The following is a 4,957-nucleotide window of genomic DNA, read 5'->3' on the forward strand; positions in this document are numbered from 1 at the left end:
CTCCAAATTATTCACTGAAACAACGCAACAACACTACAGTAACAATCTGAAATGATGGTCAGGGGAATCGTGTCGGGACTCGGGAATATCAATATATCCCGACAAATGCATTTTTTAGAGTAAATAATTAAAGCTAGTATTACAAATGAATATAGACATCTGTGGTTAAATCATCAGTTAATTTAGTGAATTGATAACTGTAGAATTAGGATTACGATTTGAATACAGCATGTGAACATATCATGCTGTATGAAATATGTATTCTAGAATACTTAGTATATGAAAGCATGTATAATAAATTATACAGTTTTACTTTTTCCATTTAGGTAGAGTGGCCTAACATTTTTGTTTATATATACGAAAACATTATATAAAGCATTATGTAAGAGACTCGACGCCATAGGACTGTAACATACAGGTGTATATTACTGGACTAGGTGACGTAGGGATAGATTGACACTCGGTGTGGTTTAGGTGCTTTATTCTAATGAATACTTGTGCGTCGGCCTAAGGACTGGCGTGGCATGGTCCCCACGTGGGGGACCGACCGCGAAGGCCTAGCGACGCGCTACAGTACAGAGGTCAGAATGACTGAATTGTCCTGATTAGAATATCTGAATCTGACAGGACAGACCACCCGCTCGCGCGAGATCGGTAATTGTAGGAGAGGAAGAGATGTCTGTATGAAAATGAAAAGATAGTTGTGCATGAAAGAGGGCTATTACCACCGGGCGATTAGTGATATCTATTTCGTGGGGTCGTGGCTTTGGAGGGGTGGGCAGGAGACTTGGGGTTGGAGGCTGGGATCAATACGTGTAACCATGAGGTTACGTAGGGATGATTATTCTTCTTAACCTCATCCAACAAAGTTAGAAAATGAGTAGGAGGCTTAGTCGTAGGGAAAGATAGAGAAATTGGAAATGATTTTAGTGGTAGGTAAACTGAAATGAGAAGATGCAGTATGAAGGAAAATTTTATGTAGATGTTTGCGCATGTAGTCTTTTTTTTTTTTTTGTCTGCGATATACTCGTGTGTGTATGCTACGTATAGAGGGTTGTAGGGACTCAGCGGTTCTGAAGTCGCTCCATTGCGAACCCGTGATGAACTTGACAGCGGCATTCTGAACCTTCTGATGGTCGTAGTTGTTAGTGGGACATGTCAGCTGGCTCAGTCCTGGGGATTGGCACAGAATCGGCCTGAATAGGGCTAGATACAATCGACGTTTGGTAGACAGTGTTGCAATTTTGAAGCGTTTTAGTCTTCCCAGCACAGCCTTAGCCCTCGCCCCCTGTCTGCGAAAGTGTGAGGTCCAGGTAAGGCCACTATCCAGTACATAGGCATGGTCTTTCACTGGGACGTCTGTGTTGTTTATTTTAAGAAGAGTGTTCGTGATTGTTCTGTTGGTTTGCTTGCAGCAGAAGTATACAGCTTTGCATTTAGACGCGCTGGTCTTAATGCGCCACTGTTGCTCCCACGCGTGTGCCCCGTCTAGTATGTTTTGCATTACGTGTAACGCTCCCTGCAGCGTTTTGTGTCTGCTAATGTGATTAATGTCGTCCGCATACGAAAGAATGAGAGCTCGGTTGCGTGGGTAAGCCGGCTCTGGCAGGTCATTTGTATATAGATTGTACAGAGTGGGGGCAAGGACTGACCCTTGCGGTACTCCAGTGTTAGGCACAAAAGGTCGGCAGGGCAAAGTCGAAATTGTGGTACAATTTGTACCTAAGGCCTTCATGCCAGACAGTATTGAATGCCTCCTCCACATCCTTACAAACCAAAATGGCCTTACCAGGCCGACCGTCTGGCGGTCTTTGAATCTATTGAAAGATCATGGAGATAACGTCGTCTGCACCACGCCCCGGCCGAAAACCAAACTGGCAGTCTCTCAGCACATTCTCCGCCTCCAGGTACCCGGTCAGGCGGCGGCAGAGGACGTGCTCAAACATCTTACCAAAGTACTCCAGAAGGGAGATTGGCCGGTATGAAAGGGGGCGGAGACGGGTTTCTGAGGTTTGGGAATGAGGATGGTATGGGAGACCTTGAAAGGTTGTGAGAAGTACCCAGAGGCTAGTGAGCTATTGTATAGTGTCGTCATGTGTGAGATTATATTTTCTGGCATACGTTTGAGTAGATGTGCATTGCCTGAAGGCCAGGGAATATGAATTTTAAAGCCGAGATAACCCCCTTTACCTCCACCAAAACGATGGGGCAGATAAGAGGATAATCTTCATCTAACTGAGAGAGATCAACAGTCTCGTCGGCAAAGAGGTCACTACAGCTATTCATGAAAGAGTTAACACTATGCTAGGTGCTAAAGCAATGTGGTCCTTATACAGGATGGGGCTTACAGACCTCACTCCATGCTGACGCTAGAAGGTCAGCCTGGTGTTGGGGGGAGTGTGCAGAGTGGTTGAGATGGTTGATGACCTTGGGTGGAGGCACAGAGCACTCCTCCTGCTGCCGTTTGACGGTCCTCCAGAACTTGGAAGGGTCCGTCGCACAGGCGCCGGAGAGCGAAGCCATCAGTTGCTCCTCCTCACGATGTGAATCGATGTAGAGCAGTGGTCGGGGAACAGGGGTAAATTACCCCAAATGGGGTAAATTAGAAATTTTGGGGGGTAATGAACGTGCTACGGATGTGGATGTGCTAAGTGAGGGAAACTGATATGAAAGTTGGAGAAAAGAATGCATCGAGGATCCCACGATCTTTAAAACTATGGAAACGGAGAAATATCAGTATTGAAACTGCTTCATCAGTATTGAATCAGTATTGAAACTGTTTTCAACCCTCAGTGAGACCGCTTTTGCGTTGTTGTCTTGGTGGTGGCATTTGCTCCTTGACTTATCAGTCTTTATTTAGCCCCTCGTCATCTACCTGGTGGATTTTTGACCTGGCGTGTTACTGGAGGAACAACCACGAATTTGAAATACATGATGGTCAATAGTTTTGCCTGTGTGCCATGTAATGCTAAAAAGAGTGTTTTATTTCTGTTTATAAATGTGATTCCTACGTTTTTTTCTTATGTGCTATTTCCATGCCAAAAAGACAGACTTTTATTTCCTATGATAGATGAAATTAACAATTAAACATTTTTCCAATATACATTTTTTGTTTATTTATTACTACCCATGAATTCTATAAGTAAATTGGTTTGTCCACCAGAGTACTTCCAAGTGTGGGGGTAAATTCATTTTACTACAAATTCTATTGGGGTAACACCCAAAAAAGTTACCCGACCCCTGATGTAGAGGGTCTTCCTTAGGCTCCTCTGTACCCAGTGTATGTCTTGTAGGATAGCATCACGTGCCTCTGGGGGTGCTTGTAATAGGTCTGTAAATCTGTTCTGTAGTGCAATGCGTATTCTGTTGGTGCGCATAGAAACGGTGAACGTGGCAACCTTGCGGTGCTTTGTTCTAGGGATGTGCTTTTTCACCGCGTTTTTGACAAACTTCGTGAGTGAGCGTCATTCCCCATCCCCTCATGCAGAAAATAAAGAAGACAGGGAGAAACCCCTTAGGGCTGCATCAAAATATCATCCATACACAACCATTCTCCACTTGCCCCTATCCCCTGCCTTCTCCCTTCCTTGCTCAACAGACATTCCCCTCTTGCTTAAAGCCCTTTTGACTCCATCCATCTCATCCTCAGTCATCCCCATGGTTGGCTACCTCCCTTGTAAGGTGGAAGAGGCCTTTTGGTATAGTGTTTGTACTACCACCCACTATAGAATTGGTCATTCCCTCACATTCTTATCTCTTGTCCCACTGTATTACTTTTGACCTCAGGAGTTTGATGGGGGACAGGAGAGACTATTTATTCACAAGGTATTGAGGTTGGAGGGGCATCAAACAGGTATTAGTAGTTCATTGGGGCAAGAGATTTAAGGGTAGGAGAATAAAGGGTGGAGGGTTGCTATGTGATGAAGTGGTGAGTGTGTGTGATTGATCACATGTACTTGATTGGTGCACAGGAAGGTCACCGAAGTTCCTAGAATATTGACTGCTTAAGACTTGTCCTGCCTATGCCCCATACAAGGGGGGTGGGGCTATTTGTATGTAATTGGTGGGTAGTTTGATTGCTGCCCCCCAGCTTCATCTACCCATAAAAAGGGGAAAGGCCTTAAGGTATGTATGTATATAATGTAAACTTGACCTCCCCCTTATAAGGAGGAAAAGGTATGTGTATGAGCATTATTATAGTTCTTGCATTATATTGATTGCAATATATAAACATTGTATACAGGCACTTGTATCAATAATTTTTAACTGTAAGAAGTTGACTTAGTTTCTCTAAATTGTTATTTGAATTAAAAACTTCTTTTACAGGCAAAAATATGCATCCTCCTTGAAATAATAATGTACTTTTGAGTCAATTTTAAGAAAGCAGTGTATCCAATTTCATGTATATTTACAGATAATAAAATGAATTAATGTATTAAGAAATATTATTGAAAAAATAGATAATGGATGCTGGTGTTAGTTTTTAATCTGTATTGCACAATGTATGTTAACGAAAAGAATTGTATCCAATATTTTGTAAGTTTACAGATGATATAGCTCTGTCTAATCCAAAAATGTTCATGGAGACTCATTCTTAACAAGAAATTGCTAACAAACTGTAGCTGGTATACAGTGCAGAATAACCCAAAGCAACCAAATTTCTGGGATCAAAGATTGTGCAATGGAATCCCATGAGGAGCCATACTTTCACCAATATTATTCAGCCTTTTCACAGGTGACCCACCTATACCTGATTCAGAGCATAACACCAGAATGCTCATCTACACAGATGACTACTGAATAGCTGCTAAGAACAACCAAACATACTTTGACAAGCTAGAACAATGAATTAGAAAAAAATAGAATGAAGGTCTCCAGTATGTATAAGTAGATAGATATTCTGTCAATCATTCCATATCTCTTGGTGTTGTGCAGAAGACCTGTAATAAATATTCTG

Source organism: Oratosquilla oratoria, chromosome 35 (genome assembly GCF_046742065.1).
Source record: "Oratosquilla oratoria isolate Oo_2021 chromosome 35, ASM4674206v1, whole genome shotgun sequence".
Taxonomy (NCBI): Eukaryota; Metazoa; Arthropoda; class Malacostraca; order Stomatopoda; family Squillidae; genus Oratosquilla; species Oratosquilla oratoria.